The sequence below is a fragment of the Desmodus rotundus genome, chromosome 5 (genome assembly GCF_022682495.2).
Source record: "Desmodus rotundus isolate HL8 chromosome 5, HLdesRot8A.1, whole genome shotgun sequence".
NCBI lineage: Eukaryota > Metazoa > Chordata > Mammalia > Chiroptera > Phyllostomidae > Desmodus > Desmodus rotundus.
In genome coordinates, this window is record NC_071391.1 from 86,363,216 (window position 1) to 86,385,596 (window position 22,381).

Below are 22,381 nucleotides of genomic sequence, written 5' to 3' on the forward strand. Positions count from 1 at the left end.
TACCAGAGGTATGGAGTCAAAGTTTTCAGCTGTGGGAAATTCTGTATCTTTAACAGGCTCTCCAGTACTCCTTAGGTGACTGGCATTTGGGAACCCTGGCACAGGCTTGCTGTCCTAACTTTCTAAGTGGGGAGGGACTAAGGAGTTTCCAGCCCTTACCTTGAAGAGGCCTCCCCAGCCCTTTCTCCAACTGCCATTCTTCCAGTTTTCAAACTTTCAAGGCTGGAAACTGTATTTTCAAATTCTACAACTTGTCATAAAGGAGGTAGGAAACGCCTTTCTGGAACATTAGTGTACTCCTCTAGGGGAGGATGGGCATGGAGGTAGACATTACAGAGAGCTATAGAAGAGGAGAGGATTTCAGGCAAAGCAGTTCACCCCCCACCCCTGAGTAGGAGTCTCCTCCTCTTTAAGGGGGACTGGGCCAGAGGATGACTCAGATCCCCTTCCTCTTATACTCAGGGATTCTCTGGTCTTCAGGCCAAATGTCTCCTCCCCACATGGCCCTACATCAGGAAAGGTTATTTCTGCTTCTAGGTAAGGAAAAGGAAGTGGGGCATCCTCAGCCTCACTCTCACCTATGTAGCCTGTGACCTCTTTCCCACCCCTTTCTTCCATTCAATCTCCCCTTCTCTCTCCCAATGAGGCAGAGGTAGAGTCTGGAAGCAGGTCACCTGTCCTCTGCCCATTCAAGCCCACAAAAATTATCTACTCTGGGCTGTTCAGACTTCTGGCTTATTTTCTGTTTTCATGTAGTCCTTTCTTCCCAGGCTGGAGAATTTCTTTTGGCTTCCTACTCCGTGTTTGACCCCCAGGTGGCCCTTCTCAATTTATTGAATATAAATTATGCTCTCAGAGGTGAATATTTCTACCTTTCTTGATTTTTATGATCTTATCGCCCTCAGATCAAAATGCAGGACATTCTCTTAATGGGTCTTATGTACCAGAGTTCTCAGCCACCTCAAGTTATTAGGAAGAGTTAATTGGTAAGTTGCTGTGTCTTTTATGCTGGTTCCCCAGTGCTAGTAGAATTTATGAATTACATCCCAGGGAGAAGTCAAGGATGACTCCAGGGTATTTGTCCTCAAACAACAAAGTTGCTATTTACAAATTACCAAGGATTGACATCTGCCACAGCCTAATGAAACATGGTCTTTGGGAGAAAAGCTGGCACTCTGGATGTGACTACATTGAGTTCAATTCAGGAGTATCTACTGATGGCCACCATGCTCCTGCCATGGTGCTGGGCACTGATACTGGGAGGCACCAAGAGGACGAAGACACAGACCTGTCCGTAGAGGAGCTCACTTTGAAGAAAGGCATTCCCCATCACATCAGTAATGGTCAGTTGGAAGGTATTTGTACCTGAAACATGCTAAGGAGGAACGCACAGTTGAAAGAACCTTGAAAAGTTGAACACTCTAAAATTTAACTCTCCCCTGTGGCTGAGTTAGGCCACAGGGATGCAATGTCTGGTTTTTACTCAGTATATTGGAATATATTTCCTTCCCTTCTTTTAAAAATTATGTTTCTATTACCTAGTACTTATGCATGAAGGGTAGGAGTCTTTTCATTATTTTTATGAGGACATAGCTTGGTGCAAGCCTTGCATAGGACACGCATTTGATGCCGATAAATTCCATGTTTTTTTTTTCTTTTTAAATATCAACCTTGTCAATAGACAAAGATAAAGAGGTTTGTGTTTGGGAGCAGGAGGTTAAGGAATCTGAGTGTTTATGCCAAATTAGCTGATTCCCTAAATCATTCCTTGACTCGAGTATTGGTACTTTGATATTGTGGCTGACAGACTAATGATTAATTCATTTATTTATTCAATAAACACCAATGGATTTCCTTATCTAAGTTCTTATTCAAGAAAATCAAGCTGAACGTTTTTCTTCCTTCTAGTTTCTCTTTTCTTGATTTCCTTCCAAAGCAATTAAGAGGAGGTAGAGAGCAACAAGGGGAAAGATGTCAAGTTTGACTCCTCTGGGATGTATACTATTCGCAGTGCTTGTCCCTAGAGATGAGGGCCTTGAACATGGAGAGAGAGAGATGGCAGTGTCTTCTTGGAATCTGACTTTCTCTCCTTTTTTCTGGTCCTCTACTTCTCCAGTCCTCTTGGTCTTCCCATGTTTCTCTTTGTTCCCTGAGGTTTTTAGCTGTGGTGTGGGTGGCCTGGTGGCGTCAGCTACTCAGTGTGCCCTATGGGTTCCTCAGACCTGGTACCTTATCGTGCCCCCTTCCCCAATAATCCAGGGAGTTAAAAATTTCAGATGCTCCTGTCTCCTGAGATCCTTTTTAATTTTATTTCATTTCTTTTAACCTTTATTAAGACAAACATTGAGGAGAGAACAGTCTAACTCCCACTAGAGACACTCTCCATTTCGATATTAAAAAACAAAACAAAAGAAAACCTAAACCCACACAACCTGAGGCCTGAAAGAGAGAGAAAAAAAAAGAAAAAGAATATCCTAGAGATATTTTTACCTTCAAAGATCTATCACTCATTATTGCATATCACAGATATGTCTGCAATCTCATCTTCTTACAATTCTCCGTGAAATAAGTGTAAATGGAAAATAATACCCCATTTTGAAAGTTCAACAAAATGTCTTTATCCACCAAATGTAGCCCCAGCTGTTTCATTTCAGAAACAAAGCCTTATTTTAAATAGCAGCTCGCCACCCAAATAAACAGCGGCAGCTCCATCCAGTTCCATAGGCGAGGCTGCTCGGCACCCCCTGCAATCACCCATCTCCCAGTCAACACGGGATGGACTTCTGTGCAGGCCAAACACCCCAGCTTCAGCAGCTCACAGCGGCCCTTGCCTCTGAGGAGGGAGAAATGGTGGAATTCTATAGACATTTAAAGCACCTCTCCCTTATCACGTGGGAGGGTTACCTGGGTTACCAGCTCCCTCTGGTATTTCATCCCTCTCCAGACCAGAGCATGTCACTCCTTGCATGGGAAGAGGTGGTAAGGAGAAGGTTCCTTTAGCACCTGAGTGCCACTGTGATATACAAGTGACATGTAACAGTAGTCTTGCTTTCCATTCCCCACCTTGTGAATGGAAATATGCTGAGAAGCACAGAAGGGAAAATGCTCACACTTAAAGGGTTTAACCCCCTTTCACTAATTAGCTCTATGCCATTGAGCAAATACTTGAGACTCTCATGTCCTCAGTTTCTTCCAGGCTCACCTCCACAACAATTTAGATGTCCGATAGGAATTCCATACAGCATGACCTAAACCTTTGTTCTCCCTCCTTCCTCCAGTTTCTCTGCCTCAGTTAAAAGCAACTCCATTTGTCTAGCTGCTCAAGCTAACACAAAAACAAAATGTGACTCCTCTCTTTTGCTTCCATCCCACATTTCATCTGACAACAAAACCTGTTGGTTCCACCTTCACCCACGGCCAGAGTTAGATCCATTCTCCCCACCAACACCATCCTGTGCCTAGCTGTAGACAACTGGTATTACTCCAAAGTGCTCTTATCCTGATGCTGATGTGGCAGCAGAGTAGGGTAGGGAAATTATAGAATCTGGAGCCAACCTGCCTCCATTCAAAATCTGGCTCTGTCATTTCACAGCTGTGTGAACTAGGTGAGTTACTTATAATGCCTCTGTGCCTTTGTTTTTTCATCTGTAAAATGGAAACAATAATAGACTCACTTCATGAGGTTGTTATAATGACTAATTTCGATACATAAAGAACTTAAAATGGTGCCTGGCACATCATAAGTGCTAGGTAAGCATAAGTTGTTATTGTTGATATTATTCTCAACACAGTACCAGAATGATCCTGTTCAAATACAAATCTTCCCATGTTACTCCTCTGTTCAGAACATTCCAGAGTCTCCCTCAGGAGAAAATCCCAAGTGCTATCCTACAAGAAGCCATGTGAGTGGATCTCCTGTTTACATTCTGTAACTTGCAGGTTCTGGTACACACCAGGCCATTTCTATCTCCGGGTCTTCTCACCTGTTTCCTCTGCCTGGAGTACACTTCCCCAGAGAGCCTCAAGTTTTGCTCCCTCACTTCATTCAAATATCATCTTCTCCGTGAGGACATCTCTGGTTACCCAATTTAAAATGAAGTCCAAATATTCTCCATTCCTTTTTTTGGCTTTATTTTGCTCCCCAGCACTTATCACTACCTAATATGCTATATATTGTGCTTATTTACTTTGTTTATTATCTGCCTCTTTCCATTAGACTATAAACCCCAACAGTATAGATTTCTTTTTTTGTCTATTTGTTCACTGATAGATTCCTAACACTGGAGTGGTGCCTGGCACATAATGGACGTTCAATAAATATTTGTTCAATGGATGAATATAAATCCAGTTAAACCTGACAATCTTGAGGATCTCTTCTTTTAGGTTAATATTCTATGATTGTTTAATATGCCTTCTTACCTGTGGAACAGAGATGTTTGCAGGTATACTATCTAAAAAAGTTTAAATGACTTTTTAAGAGCCCCAGGCAAACTGGTGGAGAGTCAGTTCTGGAACCTAGGTCTTGGGACACTGAATTCAGATCTCTTCCTTTTGTTCTGTGCCTCCTGCTAACACTGGATTTGACCTAGGTACATTTACTAAATGAGTGGGTGGATAGATGAACAAATGAATCCCCTTCCACCTTGGGAAGTGGGCAAGAGATGTTAAAACTAGCCTGGTCTGCTTTGACAACATGAGGCTGGGAGCTCAGCCTGGGAGGAAGGGTCTATCAGTACTTGTCTGGCCATGAACCACACCTGGTGATTTAGCAGCTGGGAGGCCTGTCAGGGGAATCTCAGGTGCAACTGGTGTATCAAGGTATCACTCTCTCCAAGCTGTTTGCTGGAAGTGACACTGCAGGAGATCTACAGGTAGCCAGTGGACAAATAGGCTGATCACAGGCTCACAGAGATGCTTGGAGACCCCTGTTGCATGGGAAACTCAGGTGAGCCTCTCAAAAGGCTTTCGAAGAGCTTGTTCAACATTGTGACAGCTGAGCACAAGCAATGTTGGGATGAAACAGTAGTGATCCCTTCTCGGACCTCATGGTTCACTTACATAAGAACAATGACTAATGGTTACTGAGCATTTACTTCATGCTAAGCCGTTAACACACTTTAGCTTATTTTATCTTCACGGCAGCCAAATGAGGTAGCAAATTTATATTAGGAAACATAAATTTCCCATATTATAGTTGAAACTCTAAAGGTAAAATCATTTGTTTGGGTCCTAAGGCTAGACAGTGGCTAAACCAGGATTTCAGTCCAGGCACCTGTGATGCAATGACTTATTCTTAACCCCCGAGTCTCACTCCATGGACTCTCAGAACCAGGCCTCCTCCTACCACTTAGCCAGGTCTTTGCAGCCCATCACTGGCAGGCACTTCTCCATTACCTTCCATTCTCCTAACACAGATATTCTGCTTAATCCAAAGCCATATTCCTTCTAATTCCCATTCCTGTGAGTTTCTCAAAGATCTTGTTGTCTTTGTACCTCAGAGCTAAGCACAGTACCTGGACCAGTCAGGGTTAAACAAATGTTTGTTGAGTAAAGGAATGACTTGCTTAGACTTCATCTCTATGCCTCGTACTTCCTTTCCCTGTGCCAGATTTGTCTCCGTGCCTATTGTTCAACCACATCTCACCCTGTGCTTTCAAAGCTAAATTTAAAACTTGATACTTTTTCTTTTGGTAATGAGTGTACTTTGGTGCAAAATTTAAGGGGGGAGTTTCACAGAATATAATAAATGCCCTGGAAATATGTTAATCCTTCAACTCAGTAGCTTTATTTCTAGGAATTTATCCTAAAGAAACAATCACACATGTACATGAAAAGATGAATGCCAGGATATTCATTACAGCAATGTTTATTTAAGGTGACAAAACTGGAAATCTCTGGAATGTCCAATGATAGAGGACCAATAAAAAATTATACATTCTCTTTTATATTCATACAATAGAATACTTACTGGTCATTAAAAATAATGAATATATATATATAATTGACATAGGAAATTAATTGAAAAAAAACTACTTTATAAAATAATACACCCAGAATAATTAGATTTTTATTAGAATGTATGAATATAAATATATGCATCAAAAATGTCTTGAAGGGCATATATCAACCTATAGACAGTGATTATCTCCAGATAGGAATTACGGGTAATTTTTCTTCTTCTTTTCACTTATACATTTTCTTTTCTGCAAAGCACATGTTTAAAAAGAAAGAAAAATGGACATTCCCTAAGAAATATTCACTGATTACTTTTATCTCCCTTAATCCTCCCCAAATCTGATAGCCCCTCTGCTTGGTACTGTTTTAGCAAGTGTGCTGGATTTAAGTGACTGTAAGGATCTAGCATTGGTCCCATAGATGAGAATTTTCATTCTTCTTGAAGGCTGGAGACCCCTTTCAATCTATTGGGTTTTTTTACTGCAGAATTTAGCATAAGACATAGTATATTTGCCCTGGCTGGTGTGGCTCAGTGGATTGAGCACCAGACTGTGAAGCAAAGGGTTGCTGGTTTGATTCCCTGTCAGGGCACATGCCTAGGTTGCAGGTCAAGTCCCCAGTAGGGGGCGCATGGAAGGCAACCACACATTCATGTTTCTCTCCCTCCCTTTCTCCCTCCCTTCCCCTCTCTCTCTCTAAAAAAAAAAAAACCCAAAAGATATGGTATATAGCAGTGCTAATTTTTTTCTCCCTCCTCATCATTTATTCCTATGAGGTAGAAAACAAAGTGTGGAATTCACCCAGACCTTAGGAAAGAAGAGGGATAGAGGCGGGGTGTGGGCGGGAATGCAGCCATTTCCCCAGGGCTGGGCAAAGGCCCAAATTAGCCCATGAAGCCAAAGGCAATAAATATTTCAGGGACCTCTGAGGTCATGGTGCTGGCCTCCTCCAGCTGACACCCTGACCTGAATAATGGGCCACAGGCAGTTGTGATTCATGCAGACGCTGTTTGAACCCCTGCCAGCTTGGCCTGAAGAGGCTCCACAGTTGGAGCTGGATAGGCCTGAAAATATGGCCCCTCAGGGGCAGCCTGGGCCTCTCTCTGGGGAGCTGGGCGGGCCAGAGCCCTGTGGGCATTCTGAGAATAGACTGGAGACACATGGTTGCCTTAGCCTTCCTCTATCTTTGCAGCTGAAGCCCCATGGAGAAATCTACAGCCATTACGCAACCAGACAGAGCAAAAAGAAATGAGTTTAAAGCACCAGAGGAGGACTTAGATAATAATATAGTGAGTGGCTTGGGCGGCAACTGTTGGCAGTAATATTACCTCCCATTTGTACAGGATTGTACTGTGCAAAAATGCTTTCACATATATTATGGTATTGGACCTGCACAACAACCTTGTGAAATAGACAGTCTTCACCTGGATTTTCAAGGGAGAAATCTGGTGCTCAGAGAGATTAATCAATTTGCCAAAAGTCACACAGCTGGTAAGAGGCCAGTCTCCTGACTTCGCTATCTAAGAAGATCTACCTGAGTGAATGAGAAGACAATGTGGCTCAGTGTTAAAGACACTTCATTGGTGTGTTTCAAGAATAGAGGACTCCTCACTACGTTTGGATGAAGTTTAGACAGAATCTGGCTTGGGGTTGGGGTAAGAAATGAAATGACTCATGAGGACCCCAACATCAGGCCTGGGTAACCTGGAAGGCAGAAAGGCCATGGCCATGAGCACAGGAGGTGTTAATGCCTTCAAATACACATCCCAGTAGCACAGTGATAATGGAGACTTTGCTCCCACTTTCACACACCAGTGAATGAGGATGATGAGGTCAGCAATGGATTCTGCTGCCCAGGCTTCAGACAAGATCTTGTGGTACAGCACGTGAGCTCATGAGGGTATACAGCAGGGACACAAGCAACTAGTGTTGGGGGAGAGTCAGAGTGGTACTTCAGAATCTCTGGAAGCTGGAAGGAAAATGTCTCTGAGTTTGTCCTTGTAAGTGCAACAGGGGGATGGCAGGAGGCTCAGCTGGGGAAAGCCAGCAAGGAAAACAGCTGTTCTGCCCATTCTACAAAGAAGATACATTCCAGTGTTCCATTTCGTCATCAGAACGGGTTCCAAAGCAAAGAACTGGCTGGGTTTCCCCCTTGCCACATCTTAAAGGTGCAGTCATTCTATCTTTGCCTTCCAAGTGCGGTGGTGAGGATTCTGCAGTTCTCTCAGCCACCAGCTATTCTCTGACATGGCTCCCTGGGACTCTTGGGTTCTGTGAGCCTCAGGAATGCAGCCCAGCCACTCCTTGCCCTGGTCTGCATTCTCTTTGCCAGCATCATCTTTGCCTTGTGCTCAGGACAACTTTGTTTCAAGGAGCATACTATATCCTTTGGGGGGTCCATTGAGGAAGACAAGAACCACACTAGGCATTTCTTCAGAAATGATTTTACAGGGGGGATTGGTTCAATGGAAGAAAGCAGTTATTACCTAGATCTGGATGAACAAAGACAAGAACCTAGAAGCTCCCAGGAGGGACTCTGAAGAGTCGAGATCCAAACCTTAAAGGAGGCAGTGATGTTGATATACCTGGAACTTGCAAGAGGGACCCCAAGCTCAGAGCTCTAGGTAACTGTTGCCCCCACTGCCACTAATATTTCAGGAGTTCAGAGAATCTCAGGGACTCTGCAGAACTGGGACACAGATGGCCTAGCTGGTGCTGGATCCTCTGGTGGGGGGCGGGGGTGAGGGCTGTGATGAGGCTGGTAGTGGGAGAGCAAATGAAGCTGGAGCCTGGAACCAACTGCGGCTGCTGGCCAAGGGGATTCTTGGTTGAGGCCACACTGGCACAAACAGCAAGTGAATAGGAAGGGGCAAATCCATTTTCCCCTCCTCCAGCTTTTCAGTCTCCCTCTAGCTTCCCCTATTGGCACAACCAATCAGGAGCTAGAGAGCCAAGGAGAAATACAATTTGCAGAGTTTCAGCCCAGCATCCCAAAGCAAAACATAGAAAGGTGGGTTTGGAGCTTAACATCAGGCATGGAGCTTTATTCCCAGAGGATGTATTAGTGGGAGAATATTTTCCAGACAGACATAGGAATTTCAGAAGGTCATTTGGTTTCTTTTATAGCACATGCACTTGGCTGGCTCCTTGAGTCACCATGTCTGACCTCCCATTTTTTTTAGCTGTCTAGGATAAGTCCTAAGGCTTTTATACATTGCATTAAAAAAAGTCTGGGGTGGGCACTTATGCCTCTTACCCCTTTTGGAACCATCCTGATCCTTTGCCCCTTGTCCTAGACTGAAGAAAGCCTAGTTCGAAGTCATAAGAAAAAGGGAGATTCAAGAGTCAAACAATAATAGCAAGATATTATCAATACAGACCTGTGATTGTGTTGTATAAAAAATAAAATACACACCAGTTAATCAAAGCACTACAGACACTTTTAAGTAATCCCACTTTGGCTTTGCATAACTCCATATACTGCCGGCAGCGCTCTTGTCTACCACCAGAGACCATAATATACATCAAAAATTCTCCTTTAAATTTATTTTCAGTAAAGATTGGTCTTTTGAACTGCGGTAGTGGAGGCTTAAGGGTACAAAATCTCTCTTGCCTTTTTCTTTTTCTTTTTCTGTCTCCCCTGTCTTTCACTTTGGTGGGGCGGTGACTCTGGGGTGGGGGATGAGAGCAGCACTGGATTCCACACATCTTGTCAAGGCTTCTGTCCTTTGCATGGATCAGTTCTTCTCATCTGCCACTTGATTAAGACATTAAAGTGGGAAGGTGAAGGAAGGGTGAGCTGTAGCAAAGGGGAGTGAGAAACAATTCCCCTCCATTCGCCTTGGAGAAAGGCTCTGATTGCTGGGCCAAAGATGGTACTGGGCTCTCCCAGCTGCGATGGTGCAGCCTCAGTGTTTTCCCAGAACCCCAGGTTTTGTGGAATGCACAAGACTGGCTACCAAGGGTACTGATGACACCTCACACCAATGCTGAACCCTGCCTTGCTGCCTTTACTTAGTCTGCCCAACTCATAGAGGAACTGTGGCAATTTAAGGGAAACTACATTTTAGTGGCTAAAGCTTAGTCTTAGGTTTGAATAGGGATTTATTACTGAATGTCAGTTTTTGTTTTTACTATTGTAAAATACACATAACATAAAATTTACTAATTTAAGTGTACAGTTTAATGGCATCAAGTACATTCATACTGTTGTGCTACCATCACCACCATCCATCTTCAGAATTTTCTCATGTTCCCAAACTGAAACTCTGTATTCATTAAACATTAACTCCCCATTTCTCCCTCCTCCCAGCCCCTGGAATCCATCATTTTATTGTCTCAATAGATTTGAGTACTCTGGTACCGCATGTAAGTGAAATCATACAGTATTTCTCTTCCGCGATGGGCTTAATTCACTTAGTATCATGTCTTCAAGGTATACCCATGTTGTGACATGTGTCTCAGGGATCAGTTTTTATTGTACTGACACTGAGAGTTGTCAGTTCATATATTCTGCTTCCTTGTCTTGCCTCAAACAAGGAGTGGGCCAAGTAACATGTATTGGAGGTAAGATAAAACCATAACATATACTCTTAGGCTGGAAAGGATCTTCAATATCATCTGGCTTTACCTTCTGGCAGTGGAGGACAACCTCACTGTCACCTCTGAATGTGAAGGTGGGCTAACAAGAGTAGTAATTCTTCATATTTTAAAAGTAATTTACATGTTTTCCAAGTTGTTTGTATCCATTACCTCACAATTGTTATTGTTCATGACAATTCTAATGTAGGTCTAGGCAGGTGTTATTTTCCCCATTTCACTGAAGGTGGAACCAAAGCCCAGAGGGTTGCGTTGAATTTACTCCTGAGCCATTGTATGGAGGCTCTTTTCTCCAGTCTCCTGTCCTTGCTACCATACATACCACCTGTTTTCACAGTAACACAGGTGTGCAGACTGGTTGATATTTCACTCCTGATCCAAGTTTCACTTACCTCTTTCCTATCTTTTTGGAGTTATTACCTCAGAGTCTCAAGTCAGCTACTTGAGCCTCTTAGATCATGTCTCGGAAAAGGAAAAGGGGCTAGTAAGGCACTATCAGATAGGAGCTTGGTGAAGGTAAGAGCGCAGAGCAAAGGGACTCATTGCAGTAAAAAAGAGTCCACAGTTTCACCAAGGGAGATTCTTTCCAGCATTTGGTCTAAGTTCTTCCACAAGTATAACTTTCTTCCCTGTTGTCGTGAGATCAGTGGGAACAGATAGGAACCACAACTGTCATTTATGCTGATAGAGACAAATTTCTCACTCATCCTCCTTTGCCTTTGGCTGAGTCCCCCCCCCCCACCCCAGGTCCTGAGCTTGTAGGGGGAAGAGAGCAGTCCAAGGGCAGGGAGTTTCCTCATCATCTCTACTGGCAGCCCCGGGTAGGGGTGCATGCTCAAGATTCCATGAAGGTCATCCCAAGGGCTTTCTCCCCAGGGGTCTCCCAAGTGTTCAGTGAAATTTAGGAAGCACAAGTTGCCTTCCATCTGCCAGCTCCAGGGGTCAGGGGCCCCCGGATGGTTCAGGGCAGTGTGGAAAAAGGACAAGGGGAAGTCTGTTGACTAGAAAATCAGATGAGTATAAATAAGGACTGTTCTGTTAGCTGTTCATGTCATTTTTTTTGGGGGGGGATCTTCTGAAAGGAATGCAAACTTGCAACAAACACTTTGGCCTTATATAAATAAGCACCAGTCTTCAACCACCTCTTTTGCCAGTCCTCTGGATTCTTAAGAATGAAAACACAGGTATATTTCCTAAATATGTGTTATGACCGGGAGCTAAAGGTGTCACCATATCCCTTAGTGAAGGTGGTGAGACTATAGACTGAGTAGTGAAATGGTGTGAGGTGAGGTGGGAGATGGGGGTAAATAATACAGTATCTGCTTTTCTGGGGACAGGGTAGTTTAGGAGCAGTGCTGGTCTCCAAGCAGCCTAAAAGTGGGAACAGGTAAGAGAACGTTAACTGGGCTCGAGCAGACTATCTGGAAGCCCAGGTCTGAGTCTCTGGAGCATTCCTTTCAGCTGTTCCAGCTGCATGTTCCTAAAAAGTCAGCACTTGTGGGAGCATTGCCCAATTTGGACATGAGTGATGTCCACTTTTTTAGGCCTGACCTCTTTGGGGGAAGGGAACCCAGCATGGAAAGGCAGGTTCTAGAAGGTGACCATGGACCTGAGCTAAAGGAAACAGAGGCCCCACAGCGTCCTGACAACCTGCCTCCCAGTGTCAGCAGAGGCAGGAACAGCTGTCAGCACTTCCACCCCTCTCTCTCACCTGGGCAGGATCAGTGGGGCATGCAGCGCCAGCAGCCCTGTACCCACTGAGAAGCCACTGAAGGTGAGAGAAGGGGCAGCAGGGCAGGGGAGGAGGCTCTGCTTTTCCCTCTCTCTGGGGCTCTGGCCTTGTTTTCAAGCCCACACCCAATCGTCCTGAGAGGCCACCACAACTTGGGTATAAATAGACAGAGGGAGTACGAAAGTTCATACTCACTCAGCCATGTGTATTTAGGTGGTTTAATAGTTCATATCTCCATTTCCATACACAACCATACTTAAAGAGAGATCCCAGGAAACCTAAAAGCTTTTCTGATTGCACAGGCTCAGAATCTTCATAAAAGGTTCTCAACTGGCCTCTCAGAACCGACAGCATCAACGCTTATGAAGAAAAACTAATAGTTCCAGCTGGTAGTCATGGAAAGTCACTTAATATTTCTCAGTGCAAGGAGCTATACTTAATGGAACACAATGTTTTTCCCTAAGCAGTTGGGGAAAAAAAACCCTTGACATCATATTAATAATGTCAAGTTTTATTGGCTCCCTCATTTGACATGATATTAAACTTTCAGACTCTATCTCGACTTAGGTACAAGGTTGTTAAAATGTGGACAGATTGGAGCACTACCAAATGTGGCAGATGAGTGGAGAGAGGCGGGACAAAGTGAGACATGGGGCTCAGTAGACCAATCCTGCTTTGTGGAAAATCTCTGAGTATTTTCCCCCTTTCCCAGTACTGTTCTTTCTCATATGAATGATGCAGGCACCCCAGGGCAGGATGGGAGTTGAAAACTATATGTCATCAGGCCACTTATTGTCCTCTGAAAGTCCACTTCTCTGGAAGGAGTAAGCGAAACATCAAGACACATAGCAGAGTCTGGAGAAGCACAGCACAGGTTTGCTCCGTGGCACTTCCTTGGGACAGGACACTCCTGGCTTTCTAATGATAACATCGCACAATAATAGCTGACATTACTGGTGCTAAGATCTGGCTGATGTTGTCCTGAGTACTTCACCATAGTAATACTACTTTGCTACTTACAACCACATAAGTTAGATGTTATGGTTGTCACCGTTGTCCCCATTTTTAAGAAACAAAACTGAAGGAAAGAGTTGTCCAAATCTCAGGGTTATTAAGTGACACACCGAGAATCCTATCCAAGTAGGCTGCAGTTTGACGCTCTGTGTTTACCTCTCTTCAGTACAAGGGGACCTGCTCTAGAAATGCCATGTGTCACATCGGCAAACACTAAGGACACCAGCCTGGCTCTTAGACCTCACCCTAGGCCCAGCCCCCTCCTCTTCCCATCATTTCAGTGGGGCCTGACAAGAGAGCAGGCAGGAGCTTTCCGGCAGACAAGAGGCATCGACTTTACCTGTCAGGCGCAAAACCATAAATAACATATTTTAAGCAAAAAACACCCAGCAATCCAATAATGCATGTCTAAAGCCATTTTGATGTTGGAGAGATACAGTAATATTTTTATGCTTTGTTTAAAGAAATTGTTTCCAGCATATTTGTGGTGAAATCCCTCCAAAGAGTTTATTTTGGATGATTGATTTATAGGAATCCAGCTCACACACCCAGAGGATGACACTTAAATCATATCTTCTTTTCATTTATAATAAGGAACAAAATGATCATATTTTGACAAGTCTGATCATTATGGGGGTTGAGCAGATTCCCTCAGTCTATAGCTTGTGGAACTGAGAGAATACTATTACATCTCAGTAATAGAAGCTGCAGCTGCCCCAAAGAAAACAAAGTTGTTGGCAGTTTACTCTGGAGTCTCTACCTACTGACTTTTAAGAAGGGGCTATATCTTTAGTTGTGACTGTGAAGGAAAGCCTGTCTTCCTTGGGTTTGAATGTAGAACACACCCTTAAAGAAGACCCTGTCCCTCCCCCACAGAGGAGTGACTTGCTGACTCACAGTCTTTCTTTTGTCTTCTCCCCCCATGAAGTAACTGCAGGCTCTGACCTTCTGACCCTATGACCCCACAGAGGCCTCCTCACATTCCCAGGCCTACTGGGAATCTGACCTGCCCAGTGGTGGTGAGGGTGACATTTGCTATTTGGTGCTTTCCCTCACCCTGGGCTTCGTAGCCCTCATTTGTTTCCAGATTTACAGCTGGCTTAGAAGCTGCCAGCATTACATTCCCAAACCGAGCGACGGTGTCTATATTTATGCTCAGCTCCTGGGCTGGCCTTTGACTCATGCTGGGGGACTCCTGCCCAGTCTGGGAGGGTCTGCGTTTCTCCTCTCCCTCTCCTGCAAACTATGACAGGCCTCCTCTTCTGGTCTCCCCCTCCAGCAGGGACCCACCCTCCACCACTCCCACTTCTTGGGGAGAAGAGAGTTCAGTCTGTGACAGCCACACAGTGAGAAGACTCGGAAAGTTCTCCTGGAACAAAACCTCACCAAGTTCTCGGGGTCCGTGGCAGTCTCTGTAAGAGTAGTCCAGTGAAAGATCTTCCTTCTCTCATCTCCCTCTTTCATCTTCCTGAATCACCTCCCCTCGACTTAGCTTCCTTTTTCTCTCCCCTCCGCCCCCCCTCCTCTTTCTATTCACCATCAAGAACAGCCAATTTAGCGGGTGGCCATACAGTTCTAGCGAAGTCCCCAGGATCGGTGGCTGTGGGGAATGGCACGGCCCAAAGGGAAAATCAAAGAGGAAATGAGCATTTGGATCTTGCTGAAACTTGAAGCTGAGCACCCTCTATGCATTATTCATGTGCCACATTGTCACCCTTACTCTACACTCTCCACCAAGCTACAACACAGCCCTAAATACTCCTAGCTATAAAATACTTCACAGTGTGACACTGAACTACCCTCAAGCCTACAAATAGCCCAGATAGGTCCATGGTCTAATTTGGCTCAGGTACAGATGTAGGCCAGGTAAGCATCATCAAACTTCAGTCACACTCCTTTGGCAAGACACTTCAGGCAGTAGGGAATGATTCTCATTTTGTGTCGAGCGCTCAATACCTGAACCAAATGCTCAAAATCCCGCATAAGCTACTGGCCTCTATTTAATTGTTTTAAAATGAGAGTTATTGACCATGGGCAAGTCATATTCCATACCTAAAACTTGGAGCTCATAATGACTTCCTTCCTTACTGGGATGCTGTGAGAACAGCATTACTTTATACATGCAAAAGTGCACTATAAACTGTAAAAAGCTGAATTATATAAAAGCAGTTTTAAGAAAGGCTGAAATGGACCTTGGCTAGGTAACTCATTCGGTTAGAGCATTGTCCCCGATACACCAAGGTTGTGTGTTCGATCCCCGGTCAGGGCACAAACAAGAATTGACCAATGGTTGTATAAATAAGTGGAACAACAAATTGGTCTCTCTCTCTCTCTCTCTCTCTCTCTCCTTCTCTGTCTAAAATCAATACAGAAAACTTGAAAAAAAGAAGAAGGGCCAAAATGTATTGAATATTCATAACATGCTGGCCATTGTGTTATGTGCACTTGCTCATTTAATCCTCACAAAAGTCCCTGTAAGATTGATACAATTATTATGCTTTTGCTTATAGATGAGGATATTGAGGAAGCTCAGAGAGATTAAGGAAAGCCCACAGCTCATGAGTGACACAGCTGGGATTACAACCTATGTCTGCCCCAGTCTTACCATTACCACAATGGATTGTTATTATTGTTGTTGTTATTATTATTATTATTATTATTATTATTATTATTATTGCCATAAGTCTCATTCTTCCCTACCATTCTGCAGTACCCATTCCAGACTGGAAGCAGTTTAATCTCCCAGCTTTGCACACACAAACACAAATATTGATTTACCACCATATCAAATATTTTTCCCCTCCCAGGATGCCCCTGGACTGGAAGAAATTGCATATCCTGAGACTCTGCTCCATTTGTCCCAGTTTTCCATTGACCTGAATGAGTGGGCCAGTAGTGATTTGTAAGGGTGGCCATGAAGGGTTGACTCTAGCTTGGGATTCCTGGAACAAAGGCACTTTGGATGTGTACCACCTCTCTACCTCCTGTGGACCCCAGGGCCAATCTTTTACCCATTTTTCTTTGGAACACGTCTATAGAAACTACTCCATGGGCAGGAGCAAGCCACTTTCTCCACAGCTAAGCACAGAACTTCAGGAGAGCTAAATGTAGAGACGAAAAGAGACCATATGTGCAACCCCTTTGATAGAGCCAATGACAGATCTTTCCAGAGGATTACAGCAACACGATACTTAGCCTTCCTCTCCTCAAGGGTGCAGGTTTGGAATAATTACCCAGGGCAGACTCGATCAAAGAGGCAGTAAGCTGGATAAGGCTCTTAGAAGGCAGGCCTGACGACATTGTTCTGTATCCATCCCAAAGCTCAGGACACAGCAGGGTTGGGTATTAGCTGATATCTGATTCTGTCAGCAGAGAGCTTTCAGCAAGTCCACAGAGCCAGTCCCTAGATTTCCTCAGGGAAACACTAAGCTTAGACACATGCAGAAGGGTCCTCATGTGGAGTTCTGACCCTAGAAATTGTCCTGAGTGCTTACTGTATCCATTCAGAGGTGAAGGCAGAAGTGCCAAAACATTTTCCAAGCCTCACATTGCTATAGGGTTCTGGAAGATTAGGTGACAGACTTTGGGGGAATAGGTGACTTCTCTTCTCTTGAACTTGAGCCACAGATTCTCTGTCCTGTGAGAACATTTAACATATACGCAGTCAGACACTGGTTTCTGCTGTTGAAATTTTCACCTGCAGCTTTGCTGGAGACTGTTGAAGGAGATGATGAATGGTTGGATAGGAGGGAGTGAGGAAGAGCCATTTCTGTGACAGAGCTCAAGGTCCAAGGCAGGAAGATTTGAAGGTGGAAATAAGAGGTTATTTTTTCCAATCAGGAGAGGCTCAAATGGCAGCAGGAAGGACTAAACTTAGCTGTAAAGAAGAACTTGCTTGGTTTTTAAGGAAGCCTGGATGCCTCTAATAAATGTGTTTTAATTACTACATTTCATTATTTACGATATTTACTGTTCTAAGAATTTTCTTATATCATCTAATCCTTCCAACTACCCTATGAGAGCATTATGATCATTAGATTTCTATTTAATAGCTGAGGAAGCTGAGATTCAGATAAGTTAAATAACTTACCCAAGGTCAGCAGCAAGAAAAGGATGGAGCCAGAGGTTAGAGCCACCAACCTGATGCCATAGCCTGGGCTCATGCTTCCCAGCTGCCTCCTTGGAAAGAGGTAAGACATGCTAAAGCTCGCTCTGTCTGGCTGGATGGGGCACACACCCAGGAGACAGGGAACTGAGTGAGAGGACTGTGTGGGTTTGTGAACCTTAGAAGAGTGCGGGGATTCTCAGTGGCTGTGAACTTGGTATTCTCACTGATGGCTCACTCCTTATCTCCCTTCCCACACAGTTTCTTCATGCTCCACCCCTCCCCGGAGCTGAAGGAAGAGTGGAAGTGAGGATGAGGGATCCTTGTGAGGGCTGAGTGTGGCCTAGGAGGCCTCTGCCCTCATCTGCTTTGCTCTGGGCACAGTTGCCTGACTTGCACCTGTTGAGTTAGGCCATCCACTGCCAAGTGGGGCCCAGGGGTCAGACATCTTTTCCATTCACACCCTGTCCTGATCTGAGTTATCTTGCACAAGTGGTGTCCCCAGCCTCCACAGCTCTGTCGTTCTTGCTCTACTCCACAGCTTAGCCAGTTTTTATCTGGCCCAGGAGGACTTGTCAGTTTCAAGAGCACCCCCTACCCCGCCTTGATCTTTTAATAAACATTTCCTATGTTATCAAAATATTTCTTAATTCATTCCCTTCTGTTACTGAAAATCTAAATCCTATTTAAGTTAATGCCCTTCATTTTCATTTATAAAGACAGATACAAAATAATTATTTCCTATCTCCATGGCTTCCTTATCTCTTGTCCTAATAATGCCTTCAGCAGATGAACATTTCTCATCATTTGAAACAGAGTGTTTATTTTTGTTCTTTAAAGAAGAAAAATAAAATGCTTTCTTGGGCTTTGTCTCATCTCTCTTTTCTCTTTCAGCCTTTCTCGGTCCCCTTCCTCTCTTCTTGTGTACCTCTGCCGGGGTGCCTCTCTCCCTCTCCTCTCCCCTCTCCTGCTGTCCCAGCCCTTGCCAGCCTGGCTGGCTCCTCTTATTTTTGGTTGGTGCTGCAGTCTCTCTGCAGCCTCACATCTGAATTTCATCAGCCCCTGAGCCTCCTTTGAGTACCCCCCAGCTAGTAAAATTGGTTTGGATGAGCAGACACAGTCTCAAAAAGAAACATTCTTTGGTTTCCTCTCATGAAAACTAGTGAGCAGAGAATTCACAGTTCTCTTCTCCAGGCATCTCTTTGAAGTATTTGATTGAATGGAGAAGGGATGAAAAGGGGTGGGGAGACAGTGCTGGGCATAAGGATTCCAGGTTAAGCAGCACCTCTGAAAGCAGGGACCCAGACTTCTGGGGATCCTCTCTGTTCCTTGCCATTTGGGATGGGGCAACACTGACTATTATTTTTGGCTGTTCTGTACCCGATACAGTCTTTCACCTTCCTCTCTTTTATTTTGAAATAAAATTCAACACACAGTTGAAGTCTGGAGTTTGGGGGAAAGTCATTAATGGAAGCAGGGTTTTAAGGGGATCAGTTTAGTTCTCAGCAAAGACTTGTTCAAACCGAACAGTTGATTCTTGTCAAGTACCTTCTGCATGCCAGCCACAAAAGTGATCTCATTTATTGTTCACAACCACCCTGTAACTTAGGTGCTGTTGTTTCCCTATTTTTCCCATAAGGAAAGAGTCTTAGAGTGACTAACTGGCTCATGGTCCTCAGCCTGCAATGATACAGCCGGGCTTAGAACCCAGGTCTAACTCCACAGCCTGTCCTCCCAACCAGTGAGTCTTCCTTCATGCTCCTCATTCTCTCCCCCTCACCTCAGTCTTCAAGAGAAAAATGCCACTGTCACTCCTCCAGGTTTATAGTCTTTGTCCAGCCATGAAGGAACTCTGAAGGGTTCTTTTGTGAATGTATCTAACCGTTGAACCCTGAACTCTTTTATCATTTGTAGGGAATGCAGGTTATGAGACACAAGGGAAAAATGCCTGGAAGTATGGTGCTAGGGAGAGGTCAAGGATTCCTGGATGGGCACCTTGTACTGTCTCTGAATCAAGCGCTTTGATTTTACAGTCAAGAAAACTGAGTCCTAGGAAGGGGTGTGTCTAAACCTTGCCTTCACCGGTTTCAGCAGCTAAAACACACTGATTAGCCCCAGCCCCAGAAGGCTGCACTTCATCTTCTGGAGGAACATGTGAAGCCACAAGGGGACCAGCTGAGGGAGGCCAGGGACTTGGCACCTCCATCTGTAAAACCCAGATTTGAGGCTTTGGGAGGCCAGCAGTGGCCATAACCTATGGGTAAAGAAGGAGCAATCATGAGGCCAGCACTCCTAGACAACCAAACTCTGACAACTACCCTCAACTCCGAAGAGCAGGCTCATTTTGGTTAGTGGCTAGGGCCGCCAAAACAGTGCTGTCCTTCTTCTGGCTCCCTGGAAAGTCTTAGGGCACCAGTGACCTGGTTGCCCAGAAACTTTATAAAATTATCAATACAATCTTTGTGCAGTTCAGGCCAGAGGGCAGAAAGGATAACACCACCAAGGAGGTCCCATAGCTGAAGTCTATTTCCAAAGCAGGGCTAATCGAACAACTGTTCTATAGAATGGGTCACCTGAACTCAAATATGAGCCAGTTGAGATAATATCTTCCAACTGATGTTTAAAAGGCGGTAAGTGGCCTTCCTTTCTCCTTGTGCCATAGACTACCATTAGAACTATTCTTTTGCTCCTAGAAAGCACCTCTAAAAATAGACATATGTAACTAGCAAAGAGAAACATATGAAACCACTGGTATAACTGGTTTGAACTGGGGCCATGAGCAATGGGGCTCCAGGACAAGTGTGTTTTGGTGGGTGTGTGAGTTGCTAGTGATGGGAAAGATGGGTTTTGAAATGATCTGAGAATCAATGAGCTCCTTGGGGGTTCAGGACCTTGGAAGAGGGAAGAATGGGAGAAGGCTTGAGGAAGGGAGGGACAACCCTGCAAAGTGGCTTCCTTAATGCAAAAGAAACTGCCATTCTCACATTGCTCCTGACAGTGGCTCTGGGCTAAAGGAAGGTGCTGCATGGTCTAGAGGCAAGGACAAAGGGTGGGGGAGTTACCAGCACTGAGTTCTGGTCCCAGAGATGCCTGCCTAAACTGTAGTCCCAGTCCCATAAAATGAGGGTGTGTGGCTGGCTATCAGTATTGTCCAAACTTCAATTTATTCCAGTACTGTTTTTATGAGTTTTGTCAGATCTTTGAATATTTTTCTTTCAATTGGCTTACTTTTAAAATTTGTCATTACTCTAAACATACTAACTGTAATGCATGGGTTTGGTGTGCATGTTATAGATTTTTTTCTAATGTATATTAAAAGAAACAGAACTATTAATTTTCTTTAAGGCTCATCTGTGTATCACCTAAAATTACCTTTTGTACTCCCCTTGGAAAAATTCTGGGTTAACTGATGGCAGGCCTCCTCTTCTCTGCAATGCCGTGGTGTCAGGGAATACTCCTTTTCCCTTTCTAAATGGAGGCTAAGATTTTCAGAGGCTCTAAGTCCCTTTGGGGAAGGAGAACAAGGTCTGTATGTTTCACAGGTGCCGAAGGCAGATTCTTAGAAGAAGGACAAAGTCAGTGCTAATTGCAGCCAATTACTCTATCATGTGGTGCTGGGAAGGAAATGACTTCAAGTCTAGAGTTGTCTCAGAAAGAATCACCATACTGGTAAGTAATTTTGACTCAAATAATCTTTAATGCTAAAATTTGCTATAAGTACTTAGATAATAAAAGACACCAATGCCTTCATCATAGCTTAATGAGGCAGTTTTGTAATTAATAACCCACCAGTCACACCTGTGATTTTGTGTATGAAGAAGGAGAAACATTAACTATGTGCTTTTTTCTTTTTTGGAAGGGCAGAATTGTTTTCTCTCAGCCCCCTGGGGCCTGAGAGTATGCACTGCAAGGTGTCCCGGGTTATTCCAATTCTTCGCTTACCGAAGGAACAAAAATTCATCAAGGTTGACTGCACTGTATATCTCCAGCTGGCCCTCTAATTCCTTCTGTGTCTTTTCCTGGCCATGAGAAAGTGATTTGTTTCTTTTTTTTCTCTGTGCCTCGGTTTTTTCACCTATTAAATGAATATGAAGTGAAGTGGCCTGATAACTGTTACACTGAAGCACGATGTGTGTGTGTGTGTGCGCATGCGCACGTGTGTGCTGAGCCACTGCTGCATGTTTAAGCAAATACTGACACTAAATTATTGCACTTGGAATAATTTTATGAATTTGTCTTTGTATTTACTCTCATTCAGTAAGTACCTATTAAACACTATCATTCATCATCCAGCCCATTCACCCATTTATCATTGATCTACATTTTCAATAAGTATTTATCCAGTATCACTTATATGCTATACCTTGAGGGACATACAAAAGCATGTAAGAGAGAGTTTCCACCTTCCAAGACCTTGAAATCTGTTTATCAAGAAGATATTGGCAAATGATAGTTAGGTAACAATACCCCTTGCAGGAGCCAATGATATTATGAGTAAAGAGAGGGTAAGTATTCTAAAAAGTAAATGTTTTAAGAATTCAGAGAGAGAGAAGAGATCTTAGTAGGGTGGTGGATTAAAAAAAGTAATTGAGGAGGAAGGGAGACTAGGCCAAGGTACTAAAGGATGAATCATATTTGGGTTGGCAGAGAAGATAGTAAAGGGTAAAAATGAGCATTGTGGATAATGAGCTCTGCCATCTATTGCTGGGGGACTTCTGGCAAATCTCTTAACCACACTGGTCGTCAATGTTTTCCTCTGTAAAATGGGGGATTGGACTGGTTGTTCTAAAATTTTATGATCCCGTGAAAATATAGACAGGGGGAGGAGCATGAGTGATTTCAGTGTGGAGGCAGGAGAAGAGTTTAATGACCTTTGAAAGATCTTGTTTGATTTACCCAGTGAGACTGTTCTGCATCAGAAAGAATGGGCTCTGTTTGAGCTGAGAGCCATACCCTGGAGTTCTGATCTGAATTCAC